At 34.1% G+C, this 16,954-nt stretch overlaps 1 protein-coding gene across 2 annotated transcripts in view; it reads right to left on the bottom strand.

The window, feature by feature from the left end:
• The window catches only part of LOC145668440 (thrombospondin type-1 domain-containing protein 7B-like), a 1,268,628-nt gene that overhangs the window by 790,118 nt on the left and 461,556 nt on the right, over positions 1–16,954 (bottom strand). For both annotated transcript variants that reach the window (XM_081736305.1, XM_081736304.1), the window contains exon 3: positions 2,023–2,075. The gene's annotated coding sequence lies outside the window, so the exon portion shown is untranslated. The remainder of the gene's footprint in view (positions 1–2,022; positions 2,076–16,954) is intronic.

Raw genomic sequence — 16,954 nt, 5'->3', positions numbered from 1 at the left:
TCTTCAACTCAGATCAAGCCAATCGAACTGCACCACATCAACGGTACAATGTAGAAATAATGTGCATAATGATGAATCTACCTAAGACTGAATTTTGATTCCAGTTTACCAACACTATAACGGAGCTTTTAAAATGAACTAACGAGAAAAAAAATAGTAAACTCACAAGTTCTTTATATTTACTCCTGTAGTATCTCCTTCCTCAAAGAAATAAATAATTTGAGAGTAACGTGTTATTCACTGAAAAGTAGTGATAAATATATATGTATAACTAGTTAACTGGCAATACAATATAATACTTTTCAAGATTAGAAAATGAAAATCTACTATGCGTTGATGAATATTCAATAACAGCAAATATCGTCATGAATGACGATTAAAGTTTTATTAAAGCTATAGAAATTTATTTACAGCAGAAATATCGCTGATACTTCAAACGTAGAGAAACATTTTTAAAAAATGACATGTATCCTTATCTCGTTGGAGTGATGAACTAAAAGTATTATTATTCATTGATATTTCTTTTTAGCCTATCTTAAATTTTATTACATACATATTTTATCAAGGGATTTTTGAACTAAAATATAGATTTCCACTTAGAAAGTTTCTGCATGTTCGCTACTTCCTCAAATTTCATAGTTCATACGTAATATTGAGTTTTAGATGAGTGACATTACACACATTTGTCACGAATGGAAAATTTTGTGATTTCTCGAAACTTTCTCGACAAAGATGTTTCATATTTTTGACACTTATAATGGGGCTTCAGATGATAGTACCTCCACGAAATATTCTCGAATAATATTAGGAGTCTTAGGAGTTTATATTTAGCAAGCTTTATTAAAGTACTGTTAGTATGTATAAAGATATAGATGTTTTTCGAGCCAAGGACTACAATCTTTTGAAAACTAGCATGACCTTGATTTGGAAGTAAAGATAGGAAGAGTGTATGTGTTCTCATATGGGTCATTTAGATGCCAAGTGGTCTAAGTCCAAAATTGAAGTTGTCCAAGAAATAAATATTAGAGTTCAACATCTCATGAACAACTCATATTTTTGTTCTGTTGGCAACCAAAATTATAACTATGTAGTTTATTATCTTATAATTCGCTATTCATAAAAATCTTTTTAAAACTGTGTCCATCTATGCAAGTGAATGAAGGGATTAGTACTTTTTTCCATTTGTTTTGACTTACAACACTTGACATTCAAACAGTACATTTGAAATGGATAAAACAGCACAAGGATGGCTGAAAAAGATTGAAAAAGGAAACAATATATAGAAGTATTAGAGAGAAACAAACCACAGGATAGGGTGGGAAAGAGCTAGAGAACAGAACTATGGTGAGAAAATGAAAAGAAGCAAGGAAAATCATGGTGGCAGAAGACAAAGTGATGAATTGAAATGGAGGATTTACTATGAATAAAGACTGGGAGAGAAAAGAAAGAATAAACGAATAAGGGAACATAAACAAAACAATTAAAGGACAAAAGGACAAGAGTGTATCGAGCACAAAGGTATATTTTTAGTTGGACAAATGTGAAGCTGATCATATAAAAATGGAAACATACAAGAGTTACTTTTTAATCAAGGGATGGAACCTAATTAGAAGTTGGTCTCCGAGAAGTACCTATATGAGAGGTGACCAACTCCTAAGTAGCTAAAAGGATTGTAAGTTTGATGAAAACACAGTTAGTGTGTTGAAACTGTTACGTGTTTGTGTTATTATATATTTTTACCACACAGCCTTGCTCAGTGTGTTGTATTTAGTTTGATAATGCAGAAATAAGGCCTGATAAAATAGTTATGTAATCGATAGCATACATTTTTGTAATAGAAGTTGCAGAAATGTAATTAAAAACTCCATGAATAACCTCGACCATAGTATGGTTTAAGGATCTTAAAATAGTTTAAAAAAAGTGATTTTTTGTGTAAATTCTAATAGCAAGTCTCCCCTTCTAAACAATTGAAAACTTCAATACTTTTGACTTTACAAAAACTGGTTAAGTATTTTAACTTACAGTTACTCAGCACAGCACTGAATACTCGGCGTCCTGTCCGGTACAAAATGGCCCTGTAAGAAAATAAGAAATTACAATATTTAACCACACATTAATTTATTTTCGCTAATAACTATGGTTAAAAATACATTAACAATGCATTTAGAAAGCTGAAAATAATTATGTAAATCCATAACATAATTCTCTCACATTACAGTATGAAGATCTGTGTCCAACCAGACAGTCGATTCTTTGGGTGAGTAGTACTACCATATTGGTTCTCAACACCGTTATTGTTAACTTCCTAGTACTGGCGCAAATCCAAGGAGGATGAGATGGACATGTCCCCTCCAATCTTTTAACTGGGGGACTCTCCCTCCAGCAATCTGATTTGAAATGTGCTTTTTCGGGAGAAATGTGATGATTTGTGTCCGATTGCCACAAAGAAAACTGAAATGAAATTTGCGTCCTCTCAGAATAAGCGTCAAATCTACCCGCCTCCCAATGTTGAAGACAACTCTGCTTCCCCGATCCTACACAGCAACGTTTTTCAACTTCATAAACATTTTGAACATCGCTTTAGAAAAAAAATTATGGGGACGATCTTACCCGTCCCTCCCCCTAATGTTGAAAACAGATTTGCGCCGCTGCTTCCTAGACCAGAGTTCCTTACTTCTTATTTTAAATACTTATCTCACTGCATAACGATACTGTATCAATTTAGAAAATGTTATTTCCCACTGGAAATTGAACCCATAACCATACATATTAATTGTTCAGCTACGTATTTTATGTTTAAAAAGTCATTTAATTGTATTTGTACTCCCAAATGATTGCTATTTATTTATTTATACATATTTATGGGCAATACCGGTACCTACGCTTTAAGCCCATCACGTTTGAGGGATTATGTCTCTCGGCGAGCACACTATGCGGAAAAATGGGGAAGGAAGTAAGGAAGCGGAAGAAAGGCCTGCGACATTTAAGCTAGGTACCACGCCGGTATTTACCTGGTATGAATAAGGAAAACTCAGAAAAATCACAATCAGGATACTTGGTCTGAAAGAGCTTTTATACCTTTTCGACTGAGTGTCCCGCTGGGAATCGAATCCGACAACTCTCCCATCAGAGACAAGAGCGTTAGCAACCATGTAACGCGAGCCCACATTGTTCAAAATGAAAACTACTTTAATACACAATTCAAGGCGTTTGTAGCACTGTCACAAGCAGAAGAAATGAAAGAGGTATGACGACAATTATGATTCCATTTTGTGGGAAAGTTCATTTACAAATGTTCAATAACAACACTTTATTCATTCCAATACCAAGACGATAATTCATTTCATATTAAATTTTTTCATTGTGTGACAGGGATGATGCGATCAATAATGGTTTCTCTAAGAGGATAGAAAAAGTAAAGGTTGTCCTCCCTTTTAAGACAATCCATGAAGCCCCAAGTACTGTGTGTATGAAGGAAAAGGCTACATTCTTTTTCTTAGCTGTGGCACTCACGAAGATGATATAGTCGGAGCAGCATTCCCAATGTCCTTTGCTTCCGCAGGTTGCCCCAGGTACCTAATTTAAAGACGCTCGGTGAACCTCACAGCTATATTGGAATGAGGTTGGTAGAACGAGAAAAATCCCTCTCACCAGAGATCGAACCTGGGTGGTTTCTCCTGGGATACTTACAGAGGAAAAGTGACAAAACTTCATTCCTAGTATAATCACACAGAAAAAAAAAATCTCATTTGGTTAGATCTAGAAATGGTCAACTTTTGTTCATCGTGACCTTCATCGGTTAGTAAACGCTTTTTTATAAATGAAGTAACTTCCAGGTGAAAATGGAGATTGGTGAGGTTATAATTAATTTCAGTATAAATTCATTAGTGTTCTCGCTCAATTGCTGAATACGACATTCGCGTTGTGTTCCGCAGTCTTCAATGTGGTTTTCTATAATTCATTTGGGGACTCTTTTTACCGGATTCATCTATTCTTCTGTCAATAAGAATGACTAGCGTTCTTTTCTTTGAATAAAAAGTCTTGTTTCCTGAAACATGCATACTACTTGCTAATGAAGTTATCAGACAGTATACATTTCCTGTACACAGTAAAATATCATAATTATCTTTGAACAATGGAATAAATAGACACTCTCAAGAAATTAAAGCACATAAAAGTCTCTTCTATTATGTTTCCTGCCATCATGTAAAGTCTGTCCCTACTGACTAAATCCGGAATAATTGGATAACATCCGAGAGAAAGAAATCTTTTCTTTTCTCTATGAATTATGCTATGCGATTGTTACTCTGTCTACAAAACAATATTGAAACCTTGGCAATCAATTATAACAACCATATATATATATATATATATCTCGTAATGCACAGTTGCTATTAAATCGCACCCAGACATTACCCATGTTTCTTGTGAAGCTACATTAACGTCATGTATAACATAAGTGCACATGTGTTCTGGAGTAATGTTGTGGAGTATTATGGACTGGGTGCATTTGGAGAGAATGACATTTAGTAATAGTAAGGGCTAAGGGCAAGCAGCTGGAATCGAGAGATCTATGTTCATAGTAGACAAATGAATTATGGGTAGAATACATATATACCATAGTGCATAAACTACTACCGAAATATTGTATTCTCAATCTATGATTTGTTTCCTTCTGTTTGAAAAACAAATTATTTCTTAATGAAACACATGATAGTACACATACGAGAAAGTGAGAAGTGAATACGGTGGTTCCTGATTTGATTCCAAATCATACAAGTTTATGGTGGACAACAACATGTTTGTGAGTTTTTTTCGGAGTTCTCCTATATTTTCATCCCACCAATTCAGTTTCTAAAATAATCCATCTCCGTTAACCTAAAGGGTATAATCATGAGACGCTAAACTAAAGACTTACTTTCGAATTTTAAAGTGCAGAGTGGGAAGGCTAATTCAGAAGAAGGAAAGATGCAGCTTTCACATAAAAAAAAACTAGTAATATTGTTCATACTCTGGGCTAACAAGTATTTACATCTTTATTTCTCTCAATTGCACTATTATAAGAAACAATTTTCATCAAATTTGGAAATATATATCTGTTTCTTCTCTTTTTCTTTAATTTTGTTTATATTTTTCTCTATTCTAGTATTGATAGACGCAGATTGACAGACGTATTGATAGATGCTCTCTGTCAGATAGTATTGTGAAGAAAACCCATTTTACCTTATTGGGAAATATAAGATTGATGTTGCATGCGGGGTCAGATTAAGGGAGGCTTAGAGGAGCTGTAGCCCCGGGCCTCCACTCTGATCAAAATCTGAACTGGTTGTCTAAAACGAATCATACAAACAACAATCATAAAATAAAATATGTGCAAAAATATTAAACATGTTCACATAACTTTCCTACTATACTTTCACAGAAATAAATTAGGTGAAGTGAACAGAGGCCACATATTTTTTTCTAGCCCCGGGCCTCCATATGGATTAATCCAGCTTTACTTGAATGTAAAACACACTTTCCACAAATTTTATTATTTTTTCCTTTTAAGAAAGTAATAAAATACTGCGCGGAAAATTGTCCTAAATATTCCTTGTCAATTCATATATGCACAAATATGTTTCTTTTTTCAAATATGAGAAAATGGTTATTTTTATCACAAACATTTTATGTTAACATATTAATCCCTGTATGGAATCAAATAATATCTACGAGTCAATATAAAATCTTGTATGGCAAATGAAGGTTTTGTATTATGCGAGTAACTAATCCTTTCTTTCGAAAACGACGTGTGTCAATGCGCAATATAACTGTTTATCTACTGTGGACTCATAACGAAGAGAATAACTAAACATAACTCTTCTATGAGTTGTAATTAAAAAAAAAAACCAGTTGTAACAAAATTGTTTGAAAAAAAATATATAAATCTTCTAGTTTTAATTTCGCAAAAAGCTAATTATTTGCCTCCCACCCTTTACATGTCGAATGAAAACCCATTTGAACGTACAAGCAGACACTACAAAGACAAGGTCGGGGTGATTTTTTTTTTTTTAACCAGCTCCCGGGGATTTTGCAAATGAAGAAAATATGCAACCTCGTACTGCAGCAGAGAAAACCTTCATTGCATATGTAATAAGGGACTTAGCGCTTTGAACAGAGGAAGCTGAAGTGCGCGTTAGGTTGAATGAGAGAAAGAGATAACTGCCTGCAGTAACAACGTTTCCAATACTGCAGATGGAGTGCAAAGTGATCTGGAAAGCATTTAGAGCCAAGTGGTGGCCAAGTAACACCTGCTGGGGTAAGATTTTTTTTAAAAAAATCCTTTTCTTGCACTTCTAGTACATGTTATAGTAATGACTACGATAAAAGAAGCAATCAAAAGACGTTTAAATTTATAGAAAAATTAAAGAAGCAGAGTATGAGTTGTTGACAGACTATTTTTTGGGAAGTTTCTTTAATTGTTCTTTATTTGATTTTTCTAAAACGGAGAAAATATCATAAAGAGTAGTATTCTTTGTACGCGCACAAAGAATAAACACGTATGTGGTGTACATAAAAACGCAAGTTACATGCGTAAATTCTGTAGTTTTTAGGACTTAACGTACGACTAAATGTAACATTTTGCAGGAAATGTATAAGTGAAAACGTTATGTTTTATAATACTTTTCGTATAAATATTCCATCTTTACGTACTTTCCGTATGAAAGAAGGAACTGTATATTGCTAGGCGCTAAAGATCTCACATACAGAAAAACGTATTTAACATATAGTTGACGTTATATATATATATATATATATATATATATATATATATATATATATATATATATATATATATATAGTGCGTAATATATGGAAGATTGAAGATATCAGACATTCTACAGAGGCATGATGTAACATCTAAGTGGAAAGAAGGCAGTAAGTATGTAGCATATGGATAACATATGCAGAATACAGATTTTTGTAGTAAACATATGGATTCTGTGTATTTGTACAATATACCGCTGTCCGGATAAAGGATTTTTCTCAGTATACGGTCAATATATTGACCTGGTCTTGACCAGCCTTACGATCGTGGTAGTCTTTGCGAGCTCAGTACGAATATGAAAAATTATTCTGTGCTGAACTTTGGCTACTGAGTTTAGGCAATCAATGTTGGGATTTGGATTTCGTCAAATTTTTGAACAAAAAGTATTAAAAATCGCTATGTGATGCATGAAATTCATCTGATCTTTTATCAAACTTTGCGTGGAGGTAGAACTTAATAAACTTAGTTCTATATTAAATATTATGGGCTACAGATCTTTTGTTTCCACCACCAAAGTTCGGGGCTTTGAATTTAGTTACTTTTTTTGCCAAAAATTTTCTAATTGTCATTTAGAAGAAGATTAAATTGCACAAACCCGTTACGCGTTAACTGAGATCCAAGAAAGTAAATGATGATTCAGTAGCGGCGTGCCGTTACGAAATGCCTGGATGCTCGGCATTCCTTGTTTACAGGAAACAGATACATATTTCGATATGTAAAAAACGATACTTTTCTTGAAGCATGCTTCCAAGTTATTGAAGAGAATAATATGATATAGGAGATTGTAAGCGAAGGAAGAAGACTCCAGATCAGACGAACATTTTGGTTTCAGAATAATTAAAATAAATGTGGGAAACAATACTTACATTAACATATTTGATAGAAGAAAAATATCGAGCTCCTTCATAGCTATGTGCTTAGTGCACGAGCAATTGGCGTGATAAACCCGGGATCGATTTCCGGCGGAAGCTCATATGGTACAGAACCTACGTTAAGCTGTAAGTCCACGTTTCAGGTAGACTCTTTACTTAAAGGGAGGCTAAATACAAGTCCTACCAACCAGAATTTGAGTGGAAAAACAACTTAAGTAACATTATTTGCGGACTTGAAGAAAGTGTTTGATAACGTAGAACAGAACCAACTGTTCAAGATTTTAAAGGAATCAATAATAAAGTGTAAGGAGGAAAGAATAACACATAATTGTAGAAAGGACGGCAATTTCTCAGTCATACGCAAGTATTATCGCAGTAATAGATAATAATTGAGAGATATTTAATATCCTATTATCTATATTTTCTCTCTCTCTCTTAATGTAAAGATTAGTTTCGGTTGAAGTTGGAGAACTTTCGATCAATACTCGCATAAAATATTATATAGAAAATGATTATTTGAAAATGCTTTGTTCCATAATTCTTCAACTTTTATTCTGTGTCTTCCAACCGTTTCATTATTAACATAAGTGGCCTCAAAATAATTATTCCTATTTCAATTTGATTAGGATCACGTAAGTGTTACTTGGAAGACAGTGTTGTTAGTCCATTATTCTGTTCGCTAGTCCGCACAATACCGTAACTCTTGAACAAAAACAAATTTTTGAATTCTGATGTTTTTCTAAGATAGGTAGAGCGATTATTTCGACAGAGTTTGTTGGTGGTTTAATTTAATTTGATTTGATTTTTGTGTTTAGCGTCTTTTTCAGCAGCGATACTATATGAGACGTGAATCTACAGCTTAACGTGAGATTCAAACCATATGAGCTCCCGTTGAGAGTCAAAGACCGGATCTCCTATGTCAAAGACACGCACGGCAATCGCTTAGCCACAAAAGGTCTCGAGTTTCTTAATAGAAACAATCCGTTATCAACTTAACGTAAAACGACGACTTTAACGGTACAATTTCCACAAGATAAACTCTTGAAAAAAGCGAGTTTCTGAATTTTGTTTATCTGCAATAGATAACTAGCAAAACGTATCTCAGCTGACTCCATTCATGGAATAAATTCGTTAATATTTTCTCAGGTAACTGTAACTTTTATGGTAGTTATCCATATCACAGATTTACTTAATTTCTGAATATCAAATATCGTTGCTAATGAATTTGGGTAATACATTGAGGTTTTGTTTATTTATATACAGACTATTTATTAATTTATCAAATAACAACAACTCATTGATAGTTTGCCATTTCTAGGATTGAATTAACGATAACACAGCCACACATACAAATAAAATTTTGTGTACCGAACCCACCACGGTATGAATTGGATTTTTTTCAGAGAATCCTAATTTCGAAACCCCAAGACGAGCGACTGTGTCTATTTGATTATTTGGGCAAAAAGCTTCAGCCAATTTTGGTACGTAAGACACAGCACGTTAAGTTTTTCGTCCATAAAACAAAATTGACACGATCGGTCTTGGGGTTTCGACATTTGGATTCTGTATAACAAAATACATCGAATCCGTACCCTGGGGCATGCTGCACAGAACTTTTTTTTTCGTGTGTGTGTGTGTGTATTTGTGTAATTGTAGTTCAGTTAAGAAACTTCTAAAAATGAGTGAGAATTGTTATTTTCTGTTTATTTCAGTCATGTTTGATATAATTACAAACAATGAAAAAAAAAACAAGAAAGTTACCTTTTTCATACTCAATATCTTCGACACATCGCACCAATAAATCATTCGGGAACTAAATTCCTGTTTTAAAAATAACTACTGTAGCACCAACAACAAATCTACCTAAATCTAAATATTTTGTGGTTTAATAATTAATACGAATTGCCTGAGTCAAGCGATGAAATTACTCACGGAAACAATAGGAATATGTTCGTGTATTATAATACATGAAATCGATTGAAAGTTTTACTTTGAACAACTTCTTTTTTCGACATTCTTGTCATTATGTAAATTCTCTACAACAAGGAAAACGTTAACCAACGAATGATTTTATGTTTCCTGTAAATATAATTTGATTGCTGATCCTTTGACCAAGCACCGGTAACCGATTTCCTCGTTAATGCAATATGATGACCTACATTCCTTGGAATCTATCTACTGTATGCTCCACTCGGAAAGTAGAATCGACACTCGCACACATACACACACACAAACACATACATGTATATAACATAGGAAGAGAGAGAGAGAAAGAGGAGAAGCGGGGGCGGATACGATGTAGGGAGAAAACTGCGAGAGAAGGTAATAGAAAATTGATGCTGACATGGCAGGTACCAGAAAGGTTATGGGAACCAGGGAATGGTTTTAAAGGAGACAGGTTATTATAGAGCAAAATACAAGCTGCTCTTATTCTAAGATCGTGAGGTGTAAGCCACCAACAAAATGCACTAGATATGCATATTCTACGAGTCATTTTATCAAAAACTTCCCAAAAATTTTACCAGTCGGAGTACACTTCAGTATTGTACAGAGAATAACATTCTGATTTCTTTTTTTAAAAATGGCCAAAGTGGTGGGGGCCAAGTTGCTTCAAAGTTATATTGCAGGCAACCATCACAAGTGCATGTATTATAAATAATGACGCAAACACCTTACTAACAGTTTGTTACGGAAAAACGAGCAGTTTTATTAAGGAAACCAGTTCAACAATATAACTACTCAGTTGAGCATAATACTTACCTCTGAAATCACTGTGGTGATATAGTCTACTTCATAAATAACGGTTTCTATAATTATTACAACTACTACGTCACTTTATATTTATAGATAACAAACTCCATGAATGTACTCCAAACATGTTCAGAAGTGAACTTTTCTAGATGCAATGTAAGCAATCTGTTAAAAGTACGGAAAGGGCAATCCACGGAAACATGTCAGTATATGACAGGAGTTTTTTTTTAAGGCAAATCATAATGTTGGATAATTGACTGTTAAAGTGGAAGCAGAGAAAATAATAAGTTGAGTTCCACATTGTAAAATTATGCTGGATTTCCAAACTGTGCAGATTTTGATCCTCGGGACACAGACGCCTATTATGGAGAAGCCGAGGGAGTCTGGGCTACCCCAAAGTTTGGGTTTCCCAGGAATTCATGATGTTTGATACAATTTTTGCTTGGATATTTGACAATGACACATACATATCTAGATATTACACAGAAGTCGCGCACTGATTCTCGGCACGCTAAGTCAATTTCAAGAAACCACTTCTCATTATATATTATCTATTTTGTTCTATAATTATCGACTTTGAAAGCTAGGGGACTAAGAGAGAATATAGAACCTGTTCTTGTGGTAATGAATTCATATAAACATCCCCTCCTCGCTATATATTATCGTTTTTTACTGTATTACGATCAGCACTGAAACCAAAAGTCATAAACGTCTATAAATTTCGATTGAATAGACGAATAAAGGTGGATAAGTATCTTTTCCTTCGGACATTAAATCAATATCTTAAATGTCATTTGTCGCTCCCTTTAACACGGGGTTGTGTACCATGAACTCACATGGCTTATGACCTAACAAGTGACCATCGCATCAGAGGTGAGCACTCTGCAACTAAGCCAAAGTATTATGGTTATTACTGGAAAAAATTGGGATTTGTCACTTAACATAAACTAGAGCCAATGTTCAGTAATCTATAATATCCACCTCTCAAACAATGCTACAGCCGAAACTGACTATAAAAGATTGCTAACAGCAGATGGTGTTAATAAAAGTTCTTGCAAATTTGCGGCATCTTGAGTGATGCTGCCGTGAATTTTACTTTACCATATTGTCTTCATTTAATTTAACAATTTTTATTGTAATATCTTATGAGATGCACGGAGCAGGCATGCATGGTACCACTGCTTTGAACCCAGTTCATTCAGGGCCGAGCTTCAACCGACTTGACTGATGGCTCGCAATTGGGCCAATAGTGTGTAATATACTCTCGACTTATCAGGTACAAACAACAAATGGCAAGATGGTTGGAGACTTAAGTGAAACCAAGATGGTTTCCAATTAGGCCCCGCATTTCTAAGGCCGGTCGTGAGGTCATGTAAATTTATGGTCTACAATACCACGCCTGTGAGTTTTCTCAAGATTCTCTAATGCTTCGATTGTTATTCACTTGGACTTTAACTTAGGATAACAACATAGCCACAAATTCTAGAACTAATAATGATCAGTTTTAATCGTTGTAGATTGCAATTCACTGTAGTAGTTCTTAATTTATCCACCACAGCAGACGCATGACTACCATATAAACTGTGTTCCGCGTGGCAATCGGTTTTATGGAAACAGCTTGTCAAGATGATTAGAAGCAAAGATGTGGCAAAATAGCAATAAAAGGGGCTCATTGTGTTTGGGCGTGTCTATGGGCACAGAAAATAAAGCTGCCCGATTTGTTTATATATCAATGCAGACGTTTCAATGAGTCTACAAGAGATGATCTAACATGCATATGAACGCAGAACATAATCAGAACTGTGGTCACAAACTCAGGGGGACTGCCAACGAGTTTCGCGTTTGATGAAGTAAAGTTCTTTTGAAACTGACAGAAATTGTTGCAGTTCGTAAATGCAGGTCCATCCCAACCAATTTCCGAAATTACATTGCCAAGAAACATTACACAATGAAGATTTTGGAGTTGAGCACCAAGAAAAAGATCACTTCTCACTGTAGTGTGTCTTCAATTGGTATATGTAATAGGCTGATGTAATATGGACCGATAAATTACAATTTGTCTATATTCCAAGAACACAAGGCATTAAGTTCACCGAAAGCAAAATGAATCATTTCGGTGGCAGCATGTAGCGGGTGTGCTTCATGAATTGGGTCTAGTCATACAGGTGAATATGAACATAAACCATCATATATATATTTGGATATTCTCAGTGATCAGTTGTTGCCGTTTCACTTACATTTCTAATGTGAATGTGGATATGAACACTCCCATCTTATACAGTGACTAGAACAAGTGACATGTTCACAGGGTCAAAGAACTTGTACATGATTTGGCGAACATTCTGGCACTTTATTTTACCCACTGGCTTACAAAGACATGTTATTAAGATCATGCTGAAAATCTGCGGGAATATTTGGAGCACCGAGTAAAACGCAGAAATATGCGTCTTTGTACTTTGCTGGAACTACGCCATCTGTTATAAGCGAGTCCATGAGAATCCATATGGCATACCTACAACAACTCGTAGGGTCACTTCCCAAGAGAACCAGGTCAGTGGCGGGTTATCCTGTATTAGATACGTTCTACAAGAGGTTACTATCCTTTTGTCAGTTGTGTTTGTCATTCGCTTCCTTTATCAAGTTTCATGCATTTTTTCGTAAGGTCTCGAATTGCTTACTATGCTCGCACAACTAAATATGAAGAATAGATTATTCCTGTCTGTCACGAAAGAAAATTTCTTTATGACCACTTCATATAAACATCAAATTTAGCAATAATATTCTAATTAACGAAGCAGAGGCAAAACTCAATAGGAATAGAGTCAGAAAACGTGTACCCATGCAGTGGCGACAATTGACGATAGTACAATTTCTTTTTACAAATTACAAAATTACGAATTAAGAATTACAAAATTCTTGTAAACATAAATTAGTTTCTTAGGTAAATTTTCTCCTCTTACTCCGTAACATTAAAATCGCTATTTTTTCGACATGACTTCCCTCCAGAACCGCCACTTCTACTAACCAAATATAAATTCAACTTTTTTGACTGAAGACCATATGACTTCCTATATCAGTAAGAGCAAAGAAATAATACCAGAGTTCATATTTCTACTTTCTATACATTTTTTCTCTTTAAATTTCTTACTTGAAGCTCAATTACTGACGAAGTTAGAAAGCTTTCGATCAATTTCCGCAGGAAATTTAATATAATTACGTTCTCTAAGGTTAACAAGGTTTATCTAAGTAACTCCAAAAAGAAATGAGTGTGAAGGTAGAAAGAGAGAGTTCTCTTTGAAGTAAAAAAAAAAGAAAACCAGTAATATTATTTACTTCTGCCTAGCTAATCCAAGATCTAGAGCTAGAAATAGTAATAATAATAATAAAAGGATTTAACTTGATAGCAAAAGAGGAAAAGAAACAGATTTCTATCAGGATTTATTTCCTTTTTTTTCCTTCTCTGTCCGAAAAAAAATCAAGATCAAAATATTTTAATGAAGTTTTGGGTCCAGTTAAAGTAAATTAAATTCCTTCTTTTTTTCTTGTTCTTAGTGACTAGTTCCATTTTCTTTAAAAAAAATACTTTATAAAATAACGTCTTGCTCCTTCATCAGCAATCTAACATTTTTACTGGAAGGAATAATATAAGAACTTCAGACAGCACAGAGAGAGAAAAAAATACAACAAAATTTGTAAAAAAAAAAAAAAAAAAAAAAAAAAAAAAAAAAGTGAAAGGAAAAAACTAATCCCTTGACTGATATTAATGTTTTTGAATCAGAAGAAAGTGTGGTTGGGAAAAAACTTTTTAATTAATCGTTGATGCTTTATCCGCATTCAAGTCAATACGGCTGGAGAAAAAAAAAAGTAACATAAAAATTAATGACATGGAAAAGAACGGAAGAAAGAAAGAGAAACAGAGAGAAAGAGAAAGGGAAGAGATAAAGCAACAAAGAAATAGATAACTAACGATAATGAAAATTCGTATTTTTTTTTTTTTTTTTACTAATGCGAAAAAAAAAGTTTGAGACGGTACAGTATCTAACAAACTATACGTATTTGGTATCAGGTGAAATGAATGACTTGAAATTTAAATAATAAAAATTGGGTTTCGTTTCACGGTGTTTGTGAAACTACACTAGACTTCCAAACTTGGGAATTCAGTACTCAAACTTGAAGTAATACATCTATAACTACTGTGAAGAGACCAGTGATTGTTATTCACTAATAGATATTGATAATCAATCTATCAATCGATTGGAAACTAAAATCCTGTGTCTTTTATTTAAAAAAACTCATAATTGTTGGAGTCAGTTGTGTTTTTTCCCTTTTCCCTTTTAGTTACATAAAGCTATTTTGACGGAACTCTTAATAACAAACACTGAAAGTTAAATCATAATAATAAATTCATGTGTCTAAAAATTTAAATAATGTGGCCTTCCGTATTCTAATGCATTTTTTGCAGGGTTTAAAGTTTGTTTATGTTATGTAATAAATTTTGTCAATGTATAATTTATATAACAAAATGCTAAAAAAAATCCTTTTCCCTAGTAAGCTAATCTTTTTACGTAAGTATCTGTAAACACAAACTTCACCTCGAATTCAACAAGTCGGAGAAACTCATCTGTATAAACCCAGGGCTATCCGGAAAAAGGGGGATTGTAAAATAGTTGGAGTTGGCCGGGAAGATCCATTGCAAACGAACAGTCTGCTAGGAGACTTTGGTATAATTGTCTCAGTCCACCAAAAGGTTCTAGCCAAGCAGCTAGCTAGTCACCAAATATAACTTTCTAAACAAGACAGCAGTTCTCGCTAAGAGCCCGTTGGCACTGCTTTCAACCATCGAGCAACGTCGTGCATCTGAACACCTGCCATTATTAGGCAAATTTGTTCAAATTTTTAAGTTCTGTCGCCAAACTGGATTTTCTTCGGTTCCAGCCAGTATAAAGGACAATAAAAAGCCCAGTAAAGGCAATGAAATTCCACAAGTACTGTAATTTCTAAAATCTTTTCTTCCCGCACCATTCTCCAACCATCTCTCTCCAAATAATCTATAATCTCTCTCTATTCGTTTACGTAATCTTAACGGCACATAGTCCGTTCCCAGTAGTAACAGCTATCATTTAAGTAACATTCCCATTTTCTATTTGACGACGCCGCTTAATCAAAACCTTATATCCTTCATTAAGCACCTGTAAAACTACTGGTCGCAAAAATTGTTAAAATCAAAGGTAGGACCTATTTCTCGGTCGCGGAATCCATACAAGAAAGTCATTACTCGCTATACCTTATTGTTTTTCTTATAGTATGGCAATAAACGTTGAAACCAGAAATCGTTAATTTGAACTACTTTTGGATTGAATAGATGGATAAAGAAGGAGATAAAATCTATTCTTGGAAAGCTAAATCGATCTCAATCAAACTGCACCTCGAAATCTGTTACCATTTTTGCTCTACGGCTAACAGTATTAACATCAGAAGTAGTAGTAAATTTAAATTACTTCATCTTTTGGTAAAGTGTTGCGGTTTGTTATTAAATGTACTCCTGAGATTCTAAAACGATTGCAGAAAACCGTTTGTCGCTATCTATTACCACTTTTTTCTAAGGTGGTAAAAGTTGAAACTAGAAATCATTACTTTGAACCACTTCCTGATTCAATAGAGAGTTAGGCGATAGAACATAGCTACTCTTGGGAAGTTAAATTGATTTTGCTCTGCTAAAATTTGTATTGAAACTGTAAGTAGTAGTAAATTTCAACCGTTTCCGGTTTTGGTAGAACGTTGTGGGTTGTGAAGTTACATTCTTTGGAGACTCTAAATCGTTTGCAGAAAATCGTTTATCACGTATCTAATACCATTTTATTATCTTGAGATACATTTTGAAACCAGAAATGGCAAATCTTAAGCACTTCCGGTTTGAATACAGGATTAAAGGAGACAGGACATAATCTATTCTTAATACGCTGAATGAAACTGCAAAAAATTGCATCTCGATATCTCTTATTGTTTTAGTTTTATGAAAATCAGTGTTGTAACTGGAAGTAATAGTAAAATTAAACCACTTTCAGTTTTGATAGAGTGTTTTGAGTTACAATGATATGCTCTTTTGAGACTCTGAATCGAGTGCAGAAAACCGCTTGTCGTTATCTATTACCAATTTTGTTTAATGGCGAGAAATATTGGAAGTGGATTCCTAATTTAAACCACTTCCAGTTTGAATAGAAGGCAGGGGCGGATCCACGACGGACTTCTGGGGGGCCAGTGGGTTGTAATACTGCTACTTAGAGCTACTTTTAAGAGCTCCAAACTCTGGTATGAGTTTTATTTATATATAAAATAAGAAAGTTACCTCTTCTGAGGGGGCAATCGTCCCCTCTGGATCCGCCCCTGATAGAAGGTAACTGAAGAAGATCGAAAATATTCTTGGAATAACAAATCATATTTAAAGATTATATATATATATATATATATATATATATATATAAAGAAGAAATAAATACTTATTTTAAGTATTTATGTTAAATAA

Source organism: Thermobia domestica, chromosome 13 (assembly GCF_964235325.1).
Source record: "Thermobia domestica chromosome 13, izTheDome1.hap1.1, whole genome shotgun sequence".
Classification (NCBI taxonomy): domain Eukaryota; kingdom Metazoa; phylum Arthropoda; class Insecta; order Zygentoma; family Lepismatidae; genus Thermobia; species Thermobia domestica.
This window is presented reverse-complemented; position numbering and strand designations above follow the sequence as displayed.